Source organism: Equus asinus, chromosome 24 (genome assembly GCF_041296235.1).
Source record: "Equus asinus isolate D_3611 breed Donkey chromosome 24, EquAss-T2T_v2, whole genome shotgun sequence".
In the NCBI taxonomy this organism is placed as follows: domain Eukaryota; kingdom Metazoa; phylum Chordata; class Mammalia; order Perissodactyla; family Equidae; genus Equus; species Equus asinus.
The window spans coordinates 63,388,401-63,404,615 of NC_091813.1; the positions used below are offsets into that span (position 1 = coordinate 63,388,401).

General features: G+C 37.8%; 1 protein-coding gene across 19 annotated transcripts in view; it reads left to right on the top strand.

Annotated features, from left to right (window-relative positions):
• AKAP7 (A-kinase anchoring protein 7) overlaps positions 1 to 16,215 on the top strand; it is a 151,708-nt gene that overhangs the window by 133,965 nt on the left and 1,528 nt on the right. The gene's annotated exons all lie outside the window — the stretch shown is intronic.

Here is a 16,215-nt window from a genome sequence, read left to right on the forward strand (position 1 = left end):
TAGTCTTCTTCTTAAGTTGGGAGAGTGCTTTTTGGATTGTGGATATGCCTTCTTTAATGAGTATGTTTTGCAAATATTTTCTCCCAGTCCGTGGTTTGCCTTTTTTTTTCCTTAACAGTGTCTTAAGAAGCACAAAATTTTCCATTTTGATGAAGCCCAATTTGTCATTTTTTTTTTTGTAGATTGTGCTTTTGGTGTCCTATTTAAGAAATCTTTGCCTAATCCAAGGTCGCTAAGAAGCTCAATATTTTCTTCTAGTCACTTTATACTCTTAGCTCTTATATTAGGTCTCTGACCCGTTTTGCATTAATTTTTATACATGGTGTGAGGTAAGAGTTGTGGTTCTTTTTTTTTGCATATGGCTGTACTGGTGTTCTAGCACCATTTCTTGAAAAGATTCTTCTTTCTATGTTGAATTGTCTTGGCGCCCTTGTTGAAAATCAATTGGCCATATGTTTGTGAGTCTGTTTCTGGATTTTACGTTTTGTTTCATTGATCTATATGTCTATCATTATGCCAGTATCACATGTCTCTATTTCTATAGCTTCATAGTGAGTCTTAAAATCAGGTAGCATAAGTCTTCCAACTTTGTTCTTTTTAAAAAATTGTTTTTGATGTTCTAGTTCCTTTACATTTTCATATACATTTTAGAATTAACTTGTCAATTTCTATGAAAAAGCCTGGTGGGGTTTTGATTGATATAGTTTGGCATCTATAGACCAATTAAGGGAAAATTGACAACAATATTGAATCTTTCAATCAATTAGCATAGTTTGTCTCTACTTATTTAGGTCTTATGTAATTTCAGGAGATTTTGTAGTTGTCAGTGTTTAGGTCTTGCATATATTTGGTTGAATTGTCCCTAAGTATTTCACATTTTATGCTATTGAAAATATTTTTTTTTAATTTTCAATTTTCAGTTATTTATGGCTAATGTATAGAAATATAATTGACTTTTTAAACTTTAGTCCTTTATATCTTGTGAACTTGCTAAAAAGATTTTTGTAGTTTTTTTTTTGTGTGTGGAAGATCAGTCCTGAGCTAACTACTGCCAATCCTCCTCTTTTTGCTAAGGAAGACTGGCCCTGAGCTAACATCTGTGCCCATCTTCCTCTACTTTATACGTAGGACACCTACCACAGCATAGCATGCCAAGCAGTGCCATGTCTTCACCCGGGATCCAAACTGGTGAACCCTGGGCTGCCAAGATCGGAATGTGCAAACTTAACCACTGCACCACCAGGCCGGCCCCCCATTTTTGTAGTTTTTTTTAGGGTTTCTAGGTAGATGATCATGTCATCTGTGAATAAAGACAATTTTACTACTTTTTTTCTGATCAAGAGGCTTTTTATTCTTTTTCTTGCCTAATTGCATTGGCTAGGACTTCTAATGCGATGCTGAGAAGTACTGGTTTGAGCAGATATCTTTACCTTTTTCCTGACCTTAGGGGAAAATCATTCAGTCTTTTAGCAGTAAGTGTGATGTTAGCTGTAGGTTTTCCTAGATGCTCTTTCAGCCTGGGGATGTTTCCTTCTCTTTTCAGTTTGCTAAGAATGTTTATCATGAATGGATATCAGATTGTGTCAAATTCCTTTTCTGAATGTATAGATGATCACATTTGCTTATTTAGTCTGTAGTATGGTAAGTCACACTGACTGATTTTCAAATGTTGACTCAATCTTTCATTTCTGGAATAAGCTCCTCTTAGTCATGATGAATTATGCTCTTTATATATTGCTATATTTAATGTGGTAGTATTTTCTTAAGGGTTTTGTGTCTCTATTCATGAGGGATATTGGTCTGCCGTTTTATTTTTTCACAATGTCTGTTTGGTTTAGGTATCACAGAACAAACTGGGAAGTGTTCCCTCTTCTATTTTCTGGAAGACTTTGTGAATTGGTAAAATTTCTTGCTAAAATACTCACTAGAATTTACCAACAGTGAAGCCATCTGGGCTACTTTGTTGAAAGATTTTCAACTATGACTTCACTTTCTTTGATAGATATGGGACTATTCACGTGATCTGTTTCTTCTTGAATACAATTGGGTAGTTTGTGTCTTTTAAGGAAATTGTTCATTTCATCTAGTTTGTTGCATCTATTGGCATAAAATTGTTCATATTTCCTTATTATTCTCTTAATCTTTGTACAATTGATGACAATGTTCCTTCTCCCATTCCTGATATTGGTAATATGTATCTTCTATTTTTTGTTCCTGATCAGTCTGGATAGTGATTTATTGATTTCATTGACTTTTTCCCAAAGAACTAGCCTTTAGTTTCCTTGATTTTCTCCATTGTTTATCTGTTTTCCATTGCACTTTGCTATTTCCTTTATTATTTCCTCCTTTCTGCTGATTTTGGGGCTAATTTGCTCCTCTATGTTCTCACTGTGGCAGGTCTGATAACTGACTTGAGACCTTTCTTGTTTTCTAATATAAGCACTTAATGGTATAAATTTCCCTGTAAGTACCACTTTAACTGTGTTCCACAAATTTGATATGTTGTGTTTTAATTTTCATTCTGTTCAAAATATTTTCTAATTTCCCTTTGATTTCTTCTAACGTGGTTTATATCATTTTATGTGTTATGATTCTCAAGACAGATGGGTTTAAATCTCCCACCTTGCTTGTTGTTCCCGTCTGCTCTTTCTTCCTTTCTCTCCTCTTTTCCTGCATTATTTTGTATTAAGCAGTTATAGGGGGCCGGCCTGGTGGCATAGTGGTTAAGTTTGCGTGTTCCTTTTAAGCGGCCCGGGGTTTGCCGGTTCAGATCCTTGGCGTAGACCTATGCACTGCGCATCAAGACATGCTGAGGCAGCCTCCCACATAGAAGAATTAGAAGGACCTACAACTGGGACATACAACGATGTGCTGGAGCTTTGGGAAGAAAAACAAAATAGAGGAAGATTGGCAACAGGTGTTAGCTCAGGGCCAATCTTCCTCACACACACACACACACACACACAATTATAGGATCCCATCTTGTGTCCATTATTGCTTTCTTAGTTACTGCCTCTTTTCTATGTTTACTTTATTGGTTGCTCTAGAGTTTTAAAATATACATCTTTAACCTCTGATGATGTGCCTTCGAATAATATTGTGCCACTTCACATTTAGCATAAGAAACCTTCAACAATGATTTCTATTTTTCCTCCCAGTCTTTGGGCTATTATTGCCATATCCTTTATATTTCTACATATTTTATAAACTCCGTTTAAAACAGTTATTTGTCTTTTAAAGAGATTAAGAATGAGAGAAAGTCTTTTATTTTTACCTACATCTGTACAGTTTTTAGTTCTCTTCTTGGCTCTGAATAGATCCAGATTTCCATCTGGTATCATTTTCCTGCTGCCTAAAGCTTTTCCTTTAATGTTTCTTCCAGTGCTGGATGGCTGATGATGAATTAACTCAGCATTTATATGTCTGAAAAAAAAATCTTTCTTTCACCTTCGTTTTGAAAGATAACGTGCCTGAGTAGCACAGTCTCTGTTGCCTTTTAGTACTTTAAAGACGCCGTACCATTGTCTTTTGGCTTCCATGGTTCCATTCTTGTCTTTGTTCCTCTGTGTGTAATGCATCCTTTTTCCTTTGGCTGCTTTTATGATTTTTCTCTTAATACTGATTTTCAGCAATTTGATCATGGCATTCCTAAGTGTGATTTTCTTCACATTTCTTCATACTCGATATTTTTTGAGATTCTTGATTTTAGGATTATAGTTTTTATTGAATTTCAAACCTTTTTGGCCGTTATTTCTTCATACATTTCTGTATATTTTGCCCTCCCCTTCCTCTTTCCTTAATACTCCCCCTTAGTTAAACTGGCCCTGTGGTCCAGTATTCCCGTTTCTTAACTCTCTCTGTCACGGGCCCCCTACTTTCCTACTCCATCTACCGTGGTTCAGGCTCTCATTGTTTCCCTTTTGTCTCTTGCAAAAACCTGTCTCTATTTTTGCCCCTTTCTAGTTCTTCTTCCATATTCTACATTTCTGTCACAGTGAATTTTCTAAAATGTGCTGTGCTTACAATCCTTCCATAGCTACCTGTTGCCTGTAGAATGAACCTAGACTCTATAGCACAGTACGCAGAGCCCTCCATCCTAGCTGCTCACTCACCGCCTTTCCCCTGCACCACCCCCACCCTGCCCCTGATGCTCTGAATTCCTTATTTCAGTCCCATGGAAGTACCTCCAGTTCCCCAAATGCGTGGAGCATTTCTGTTCTGTGTACACACTCATGCCTTTGTTATGTCAGAAAGCCTTCCCGCCCCCCTCACCCCCATGCCTGGAAACTCCTATTCACTGGCAGCTGAAATGTCTCCTCCACTGGACCTTGAACATGTCTGTGAAAGCACTTAGCCTGTTGTTTGCAATCATTGTCTATTGGTCATCCTCCCAGACGGACTTCTATGTGGTCCGTCAGAGACTATGTCTTTTTTATTTTTAAATACTTAGTAATGACACATAGTAGGCACTTAATAAAGTGTTTGAGTATATTACTGATTGGCATTTAATAGGTATTGAGCACATTCTTCTTAAAATAAATTGGACTCAGATTTAATTGTAACACCTGTATAAAATGTACTAATAAAGCAAGGGCGATGTTTTGGGAGCCTGCTGTGTTCCAGACACAGTGTCAGGCACTCTCTGCACCTTGTCTCTAATGCTTACAACAGCACTGCAAGGTGCGCCACCTCACGGTGGCCCGTCGAAGGGAAGTGTCGGTTTGCAGAGATTGTGAACGAGGCTGTGCAGACAGAAACGGCAGAGCTAGATTTCAGACTCGTGTGTATGTCATGTTTCCCTGCTTACTCACATCAGGAGCTCTGTCACGTCACCACTGGTAGTTCCATCACATCACCAAGGTTTCCAGTAACAAATGACAGCATCACAGCCGACATCGTACAGGGAACAGCGTGGATCATAACGTGGACTCAGGGAACTGACGTGACAGACTGAAGAGACTCCCGAGCAGGCTATTAGGTGATGTCTGGAGAGAGTTCTCTGGTAGGCTGGTTGGCCTACAAACATCCAGCGAAGATGTCTTGTCCCATCTCTGATGTGACTATGTGAAGAACAGTCTTAAGGGGACAAGTCATAGGAATCGTCCTAAGCCATGTGGTTTGGGGTTCCTGCCAGGATGTGTGGATCAGGGGCGGGCACAGTGGAGGGAAGTGAAGACTGGAGGTGCTGGTCCAGCTGTGTAAACAAAAGGCCAGAGGGCTTATAACTCTTTGTGATCATGACAGCTTTGCCTGGGGCTGCCTGGATCCTATCTCGCCCATTCAGGCTGCAGGGGGACCGCCTGTTGGGGACTGTATCTTCCCTTCATTTCCCCTGAAGGCTACTATTGATATTCGTTTTAACTGCATTCCATCCCCCATCCCCACCCCAATTTAAAAAACAGTGTCGCGGGGCAGATGGAGGGCCACACAGTGTAGTGGTCTCCAGAACCCCTGGGGGTCATCCTTTATATATGAAGCATCATCCTTTTTCTATTTGTTCTGTGATACTGAATCCAGAATAAAACTTACAAAGGCATGGTTCTTTCCTTTTTGAAATTTATATTCTAGAAAATATTTAAAATTTGATTTTGATGTTTTAATTCTAAAATTTTCTGGTGTGTGTGTCAGAGGTAGGGAGGTTGGTATTTGGCAAGAGGAGGAGAGCTTTATTTACAGGCACTCACAGGCACTCCTGGGGGGTTGCAGCTAATGCTTTTGGCAGACAAGGGTCCAAGGACAGTGTCAGTTTAAATGTGCATTTGGGGACAATTCTTGATCTGTCTCTCATCACAGATGAGTTGTAGGTGGTGCGCAAGGAAGCTGAGTGTGCCACCCCAACTTTTGGAATAGCCTATGATCTATATTTGGTGTCTCCTTTTATCCAGGTAGATGAAAGAAAAGGTAAGCTCAGTTAAAAAAAATTCTGCTTCTAAGGAGGAACGATTACACTGCAGGAATAAGAAGGGCCAATTGAGCAAGTGATGGGAAGATGTTTAGGAAGCCTGAGTTCAGATACCAAATGAAGGTTTTGATAGTTGGGATGTAAGCAAGTGAGAACTTTTTTTTAAAATTAAGACTTTGTTTTTTTTTAGAGCAGTTTTAGGTTCACAGCAAAATTGAGAAGAAAGTACAGAGATTTCTCATATACCCTCTTCCCCTACACATGCATAACTTCCCCCTTTGTCAACATTCCCCATCAGAGTGGCACATTTGTTAGAATTGATGATGATGCACTGACACGGCATCATCACCCGAAGTCTGTAGTTTACATTACAGTTCACTCTTGGGGTTGTACATTCTATTGGTTTGGACAAATGTATAAATGACATGTCTCCATCGTTATGGTATCCCACAGAGTATTTTCACTGCCCTGAAAGTTCCCTGTGCTCTGCTTATTCATCCCTGTCTTTCCCCTCCGCAACCCCTGGCAAACTCTGATCGTTTTACTGTCTCCATAGTTGTGCATTTTCCAGAATGTTATATAATTGGCATCACACAGTATGTAGCCTTTTCAGATTGTCTTCTTTCACTTAGTAATATGCATTTAAGGTTTTTTCATGTCTTTTAATGGCTTGTAACTCATTTCTTTTTAGTGCTGAATAATATTCCATTATCTGGATTTGCCACAGTTTATTTATCCATTCACCTGCTGAAGGACATCTTGGTTGTTTCCAGATTTTGGCAATTATGAATAAAGCTGCTGTAACATCTGTGTGCAGATTTGTGAGTGGACATAAGTTTTCAACTCTTTGGATAAATACCAAGGAGCATGATTGAAGGATTGTATGCTAAGAAAATGTTTAGTTTTGTAAAAAACTGCCAGACTATCTTCCAAAGTGGCTGTACCATTTTGCATTTCTGCCAGCAATGATTGGGAGTTCCTGTTGCTCCACATCCTTGCCAGCATTTGGTGTTGTCAGTACTCCAGATTTTGGGCATTCTAATCTGTGTGTACTGGTATCTTACTTTTGTTTCAGTTTGCATTTTCCCTATGACACATGATGTGGAGCATCTTTTCGTATGCTTATTTGCCATCTGTATATCTTCTTTGGTGAGGTGTCTATTAAGGTCTTTGGCCCATTGTTTTTACTGAGGTATAATTGACATATACCATTATATTAGTTTCAGTTGTATGACATAATGATTCGATATTTGTGTATGTTATAAAGTAATCACTACAATAAGTCTAGTTAACATTTGTCACCATACATAGTTACAGAATTTTTCTTGTGATGAGAACTTTTAAGATCTACTCTCTTAGCAACTTTTGAATATGCAATACAGTATTATTAACTATAGTTGCCATGCTGTACGTTATAGCCCCATCACTTATGGGCAGTTTGAACCTTTTGACTCCCTTTATCCATTTCACCAACCACCACCCCCCACTTCTGGCAACCACCCATCTGTTCTCTGTATCTATGAACCTGGTGGGTTTTTTTAGATTGTACATTGAGATCATATGGTATTTGTTTTTCTCTGTCTGACTTATTTCACTTACATAGTGCCCTCAAGATCCATCCATGTTATCACAAATGGCAAGACTTCATTCTTTTTTATGGCTGAATAATATTCCTGTGTGTGTGTGTATACATTTTCTATATCCATCATCCATCGATGGACACTTAGGTTGCTTCCATGTCTTTCTTGGCTATTGTAAATAATGCTGCAATGAACATGAGGGTGCATATATCTTTTCAAGTTAGTGTTTTCATTTTCTTCAGATAAATATGCAGAAGTGGAATTGCTGATTCATATGATAGTTCTATTTTTAATTTTTTGAGGAACCTCCATACTGTTTTCCACAGTGGCTGCCCCGATTTACATTCCCACCAACAGTGCACAAGTCTTCCCTTTTTTCCACATCCTTGCCAACACTGGTTATTTCTTGTCTTTGATGATAGTCATTCTGACAGGTATAGGATGATATATCCCTGTGGTTTTCATTTTCATTTCCCTGATGATTAGTGATGTCGAGCATCTTTTTATGTACCTCTTTGGCCCATTTTTAAATCAGGTTTTTTGTTTTCTTGCTGTTGAGTTTTGAGAGTTCTTTGTATGTTTTGGATAACAGTTCTTTATCAGATGTGTACTTTGCAAATACTTTCTCCCAGTCTGTGGCTTATCTTCTTATTCCTTTGACATTGTCTTTAACAGAGCAGAAGTTCTTAATTTTAGTGAAGTCCAGCTTATCAATTATTTCTCTCACAGATTGTGCCTTTGGTGTTGTACCTAAGAAGTCACTGCCGTACTCAAGGTCATACGGGTTTTCTCTTGCATTATCTTCTAGGAGTTTGATAGTTTTGCATTTTACATTCAGGTCTGTGATCCATTTTGAGTTAATTTTTGTGAGAAGAGTAAGGTCTGTGTGTAGATCCATTTTTTGGCATGTGGATTTCCAGTTGTTACAGCACCATTTGTTGAAGAGACTGTCTTTGCTCCATTGTATAGCTTTTGCTCCTTTTTCGAAGATCAATTGCCTATATTGATGTCCATCTATTTCTGTGCTCTCGATTCTGTCCTATCGGTGTATGTGTCTAGTCTTTTGCCAATACCACACTGTCTTGATTTCTGTAGCTTTACAGTAAGTCTTGAAGTCAGGTGGTGCCTGTCCTCTGACTTTGTTCTTCTCCTGCAGTATTGGGTTGGCTATTGGGTTTTTTTTTGCCTCACCATATAAACCTAGAATCAGTTTGTTGATACCCACAAAATAACTTGTTGGGCTTTTGATTTGGGTGAGTGGTTTTAATGTGGTTGTACTCTCTCCCTTGGTCTTCAGTGGCATTGTAATGAAGATTTTTTTGGTTTCTTTTACAAACTACTAGCATGATTTATTCTTATTAGGACAAATAGGCACCTAGATATTGGCAGTGGGTGGGGGTGGTGATGGTTTCTGGAGCCCTTTACGTGACATCAATTAAGTAATTATTGGGTCAGCGTGCACATTGGGTCAGCTGAACCACATTAATGTTGACCTTAAATTATCCTAGTAGGTAGAAAATATTCTTAATACCACAAAGGAGGCCACTTATTTTATTTTTTATGACCACAAAAATAAATTTTCTCTCTGCGCTAGCTTGGTTTCGGAGATCCCAGGTAATAGAAGCAAAAAACAGAATCATGGGTACATACCAGGGATTAACAATGTTACAACTCTTACAGAGAGTGGAATTGCTTACCTGAAGTTTGATGAAAAGTTTCTTAAATTTTTTCTTTTAAAGATAGTCCTATATTTGGTGGACTTAACAGAATTTTTCATTACCTTTCTTTTATATTTTCAGTATTCTCCTAAGAAATTGATTGAAGATATTCTGGGGAGATTTCTAAAAATACTATGTCAAAGACAAAGTTTAATCTGTCATTTTAAGTAGGTATGATATTAAGTAACCTAGGTAGACCAAGAAAGAATAGTTTTTGAAGAGTTTGCTGCATGCATTTTTTGTGTGCTCTTTTGTTGGAATAGCGAAGCTAGCTTGTTTGCAGTTTGACTCTTTTCTACCCCTGTGCTGATTTGAAGCGATGGGCACTGGGCTGTGTTGCAAATAAATAATTTTTTGTTGTTAAAAAAAATTGCAGCAGCGTGTTGAACTGCCATTGTTAACTAGGCTGCAGGGAAAATAAAGGTGGTGGTTTGTCATAGAGGTCACTGTGGGCGACAGATAGCTTTATTCAAGTAGTGGGCAGAAGGAAAATACGGTATAACTTTAACCTTCAGACGCCTCTTTTTAAGTAAGTTGAGTAAGTCTGCTAAAAGTGGGAACACAAGTAAGGTCTCACTGGGTGAAAATACACGTTTTTTGAATGGCTGTGCTCTTTCAGGGCTCTGTGACAAGCCTTCTGATAGGCTCTTCCCTAGGCGAATGGTGATGGTCTGAGGAAGCTTTGTGGAAATCCTAAGGCAAGGCAAGAATCCTGAACTGATCTGGAAGATTCATTTATAAGTTTATTTATTTATTTTTGTTGATTGTTTAATCAGTTTGTTATTGTGGGTAGTCAGTATTTACCCCATAAACTGGATATTTTGGCATACCAAGCAGGTTCATCAATCAAAGTGGTTGGAGATTTTTCACATGCATATTTGGACATTTAATCTAGAGGTGTCCTACCAGATGCATTGAATAAGGGAGGAAATGTGAAGGGCACATTGGTAAGGCTTGGTGGTTAAGTGGGTTGACAAGGGAAAGGAAGGCGTCAAAGATGGCGACAGTCTTGCTTTGAGCTTGGTTGACTTGGATAATAGTAAAAGCATGAACAGAAATAGGAAAGTCAGAAGAGAAAATTAATTTTTTGTGGGAAGACTTTTGTGTTTTAAATCTCTTCATGTTTGAAGAAACAGGGACCCTTCATTGTGGACTGAGAGAAATCACAGAAGCTCAGCTTCTTCAACCTGAGAGGCAGCTTGGAGACTGAGTTATGATCAGACTCAGATACAGCCCTGTTATCTCATTCATGATGTATCAGTAATGTGATGACTGATGTTATCTTAAAGCTGACTAGGGTCAGAACCAGCCCCCAGGAGGGCAACCTCTGGCCTAGACACAGGGCACAAATAGAGGCAGATGTCCAGAATCATGTACAGTGTCTTTGAAGGGTACTTAACAAGTATTCCTTCATTTGAAGTTTGATTTTCCCTTTTAAATTTGAAGAGCCTTTATACAAATCATTCCAGGTGACACCTTTGGAGGTGTCATCTATATAGTATAAACACTGTGTTGTAAGAGTAAGATAAAATCCTTCAAATATTAGGCAATATACTCATTCATTCTAACTAATAAAAATAGTCTTAACTTGCCCCAAAATGTGGTGTTAGTAATGAATTTCTTTATCTTTCAATAACATCCTGACATTTTTATGTTTAGTGACTTCTATATAGATATCACAGAGTTAAATTTTACTCAGTTCTAAGCATATTTTACACTGCAAGTGTTTGATCTAGGACTTTTGATCATAGGTCTGGGGTGTCATATTGCCGTCTTTGAGGGGAAGTCAGTTGCTAAGGCCTCCCACTGGTAGTGTGTCTAGGTGGGTCTTTAGCCCATCGCTCTTCTGCTTGGATGTTGCTAAACATGATGCTTATAAGCGGCATTGGTCCCAGATATGTTAAATAGAAGTGGTGGGGCTCGGAAGGAGGGTTGGGAGTCATTTTTCACCCTTGGCATATGTGCATTTGTATTTCACTCCTTGAGGATAGACAATAATGTCCATGTTTCAGCTCACAGCCTCTGTATCCTCCCGTCCCAGACCCAGGGGTGCAAGTGCAACCTTGGGCTTTTGCCTTCTTCAGGGCATGAGTCATGTTCCAAAACTGAGCTGACCTTAATGTCTGAGCTTTCTAATTCTTTCTCTTTTTTTTTCAGCTTTATTGAGATATAATTGACATGTAACGTTGTGTAAGTTTAAGGTGTACAATGTGATGATTTGGTACACACAGTACATATTGTGAAATGTTTGCCACAATAAGGTTAGTTAACACATCCTTCAACTCACAAAATTATAATTTTGTTGTTGTTATGCTGAGAACATTAAAGCTCTGCTCTAATAACTTTTAAGTGCAGTACAGATTGTTAACTGTAGTCACCATGCTGTACATTGGATCCCCAGAACTTAGTCATCTTAAAACTGAAACTTTGTACCCTTAGACCACCATCTCCTCATTTCCCGACCCCTTCTCAATGCCTGGCAACCACTATTCTACTCTCTTTCTATGAGTTTGGTGTTTTTAGATTCCACGTATAAGTGGTATCTTACAGTATTTGTCTTTCTCTGTCTGACTTACTTCACTTAGCGTAATGCCCTCAAGGTCCATCCATGTTCCAAATGGCAAAATTTCCTTCTTTTTTATGGCTGAATAATATTCCATTGTGGGGAGATATATATATACACACACACATATATATATATATATATCACATTTTCATTATCTATTCAACCATCAATGGGCACTTAGGTTGTTTCCATGTCTTGGCTATTGTGAAATATGTTGCAGTGAACATGGGAGATATCTCCTTCAGATAATGATTTCATCTTCTTCAGATAGATACCCAGAAGTGGGATTGCTGGGTCATATGGTAATTCTATTTTTAATTTTTTAAGCAACCTCCATACTGTTTTCCATAGTAGCTGCAACAGTTTACATTTTCACCAACAGTGCACAAGGGTTCACTTTTTTTCACATCTTCATTAGCATTTGTTATCTCTTGTTTTTTTGATAATAGCCATTCTAACAGGTGGGAGGTTATATGTCATTGTGGTGTTGATTTGTGTTTCCCTGATGATTAGTAATATTGAGCACCTTTTCATGTACTTGTTGGCCATTTGTATGTCTTTGGAAAAATATCTCTTCAAGTCCTCTGCCCATTTTAATTGGATTGTTTGTGTTTTTGCTATTGAGTTGTGTGAGTTCCTTATATATTTTGAATGTTAACTCCTCATCAGATATATTGTTTGCAAATATTTTCTCCCATTCTGTAGATTGCCTTTTCGTTTTGTTGATTGTTTCTTTTGCTGTGCAGAAACTTTTTTGGTTGATATAGTCCCACTTGTTGATTTTTGCTTGTGTTGCTTGTTCTTTTGGTGTCATATCCAAAGAAATCATTGCAAAGACCGATGCCAAGGAGTTTTTTGCCTATGTTTTTCTTCTAGAAGTTTTATGACTTCAGGTCTTATGTTTAAGTCCTTAATCCACTTTGAATTAATTTTTGTGATTGGTGTAAGATAGTGGTTGAATTTCATTCTTTTGCATGTGGATATCCAGTTTCCCCAGCACCGTTTATTGAAGAAACTATCCTTTACACATTGTGTATTCTTGGCTTCATTGTCAAATATTAGTTGACCATATATGCATGAGTTTATTTCTGGGCTCTTTTTTTGTGTGTGTGAGGAAGATTCGTCCTCAGCTACCATCTGTTACCCATCTTCCTCTTTTTGCTTGAGGAAGATTGTCACTGAGCTAACATCTGTACCAGTCTTCCTCTACTTTATATGGGATGCTGTCACAGCATGGCTGCATGAGTGATGCTGGGTCCATGCCCAGGATCTGAACCGGCAAACTCCAGGCCACCAAAGCAGAGTGCGTCAACTTAACCACTAGGCTACAGGGCTGGCCCTGTGGGCTCTTGATTCTTTTCTATTGGTCTGTGTCTGTTTTTATGCCAAAACTGTACTGTTTTGATTGCTATAGCTTTTTAATATTGTTTGAAATCAAGAAGTGTGATGTTTCCAGCTTTGTTCTTTCTCAAGATTGCTTTGGCTATTTGGGGTCTTTTGTTGCTTCATGTGAATTTTAGGATTTTTTTTATTTCTGTGAAAAATGCCGTTGGAATTTTGATAGGGATTACATTAAGTCTGTAGATGACTTTGGGTAGTTTGGACGTTTTGATAATATTAACCGTTCTGATCCATGAACATGGGATATCTTTCCATTTATTTGTGTCTCCTTTGATTTCTTTCATCAGTGTCTTACTGTTTTCAGTGTGTAGATCTTTCACTTTCTTTGTTAAATTTATTCGTAAGTATTTTATTGTTTTTGAAGCTATTGTAAATGGAATTATCTTTATTTCTTTTTCTGATAGTTCATTGTTATAGAAATGCAACTGATTTTTACATGTTGATTTTGTATCTTGAAACTTTACTGAATTACATTTATTAGGTCTAACGGTTTTTTGGTAGAATCTTTAGGATTTCCTACACACAAGATCATGTCATCAGCAAACAGAGACAATTTTACTTCTTCCTTTCTGATTTGGATGCCTTTTGTTTCTTTTTCTTTCCTAATTGCTTTTGCTAGTACTTCCATTACTATGTGGAATAGGAGTGGTGAGAGTGGGCACCCTTGTCTTGTTCCTGATATTAGAGGGAAAGCTTTCAATCTTTCACTGTTGAGTATGTTAGCTGTGGGTTTGTCATATGTGGCCTTAATTATGTTCCTTAATTTTGTTCCTTCTATACCCAATTTGTTGAGGTTTTTATCATGAAAGGATGTTGAATTTTGTCAAATGCTTTCTCTGCATCTATTGAGATGATCACAATTTTTATCCTTGACTTTGTTAATGTGATGTATCACATTGATTGATTTGTATATGTTGAGCCATCCTTGCATCCCAGAGATTAAGTCTCACTTGATTGTGCTGTGTGATCCTTTTAATGTGCTGTTGAATTTGTTTTGCTAGTATTTTGCTGAGAATTTTTGCATCTAAATTCATGAGGATATTGGCCTGGAGCTTTCTTTTCTCGTAGTATCCTTATCTGGCTTTGCTATCAGAGCAATGCTGACTTCATAAAATGAGTTTGGGAGTGTTCTCTCCTGTACAGTTTTTTGGTAGAATTTGAGAAGAACTGGCATTAATTCTTTAAATGTTTGGTAAAATTCACCTGTGAAGCCATCTTATCCTGGGCTTCTCTTTGTTGAGAAGTTTTTGATTATTGATTTAATCTTACTTGTTATTGGTCTTGTTCAGATTTTCTATTTCTTCATAATTCAGACTTGCAAGGTTAAGTATTTCTAGGAATTTATCCATTTCTTCCAGGTTCTCTAATTTCTTGGCATATAATTGTTTATAGCAGTCTTTTATGATTTTTTTGTATTTTTGTGGTATCAGTTGTAATGTCTCTTCTTTCATTTATAATTTTATTTGAGTCTTCTCTTTTTTTCCTGGTCAGTCTGGCTAAAAGTTTGTCAATTTTGTTTATCTTTTCAAAAAACCAACTCTTAGTTTTGTTGATCTTTTCTATTATACTTCTATTCTCTATTTCATTTATTTCTGCTTTGATCTTTGTTCTCTCCTTCCTTCTGCTATTTGGGCTTAGTTTGTCCTTGTTTTTCTGGTTCCTTGGAATATAAAGTTGGGTTGTTGACTTCAGATTTTTTTTGTTGTTGATCTAGGCATGTGTTGCTGTAAACTTCCCTCTTAGCACTACTTTTGCTGTGTCCCATAAGTTTTGGTATGTTGTGTTTTCATTTTCATTTGTTTCAAGATATTTTTTGATTTCCCTTTTGATTTAATCTTTGACTCATTGGTTGTTCAGGAACATGTTGTTTAATTTCCGCATATTTGTGAATTTCCAGTTTTCCTCTTGTTATTGATATCTAGTTTTATACCATTGTGGTCAGAAAAGATGCTTGGTATGATTTCAGTCTTTCAAAATTTGCTGAGACTTATTTTGTGACCTAACATATGATCTGTCCTGGAGAATGTTGCATGTGCACTTGAGAAGAATGTGTATGCTGGTGTGTTAGATGGAATGCTCTGTTTATGTCTATTGGGTCCATTTGGTCTAAAGTATAGTTCAAGTCCAATGTTTCCTTAGTGATTTTCTTTTTGGATCCTGTATTCATTGTTGAAAGTGGAGTATTAAAGTCCCCTGCTATTACTGTATTGCTGTCTGTCACTCCCTTGAGATTTGTTAGTATTTGCTTAATATTTAAGTGCTCAGATATCTCTGCCTTTAATCATCTGCCTTTCTGGGGCCATAGCTTGGTGGAAATAGTTGAGGGGCTGAATGGACATGAGAGATGAGCCCTCTTGTTCTATTCCTCAGTTAAGGAAGACAGGGAAGAGAATGAGGGAAATGTGTAGCATGAGAATAGATGAGACCCAGCCCTTTTACAGTAAAGTGAAAAATGGAATAATTAAACCTTGATCATCACGAGCAGGGAAGCAAAATGGCTGTAAAATATCAATATCTAGTAACTTACTCTCGTAATCCTAACTCTTCCTTGAAGAATTTCCTGCTTGTTAAATTGCAGTGATGGCCTGTGATTAGTTTTACAAACTTATTTTAAACCAGTTCCTAGCAGTAGTAACAACCTTTGTCTTCATGGGAATGCTGAAAGTTTATTAACAACCAACCTGTGGGCTAAACATTTTAAATTTAGTGATCCTAAGAGGTTAGCTGATAGGGAAATTTTGATTACCTGACTTTTGGTGGTGGAGAAGGAGAAGCAGACACAGATCTGGTTGGTGAATTCACGTGTCTGAGGCTCCAGGTGCTGGGCACATGGACTTTAATAGTAGGAGTTAGCCTTGGACGAGACAAACAAAAATTCCATGTAGAACTGGGGAACTTCCAGCATTGCTAGGTAAAGTATTTCTAGACCGGGGCTAATGAACTACTTTTCACCCTGACGTCTTCAGGAATAGGCAGTCTCCTGCTTCTGCAAATACCAAATGAAATGCCAAGCCAGTATCCTTGGATTTATAGACCCAATTTACCAGA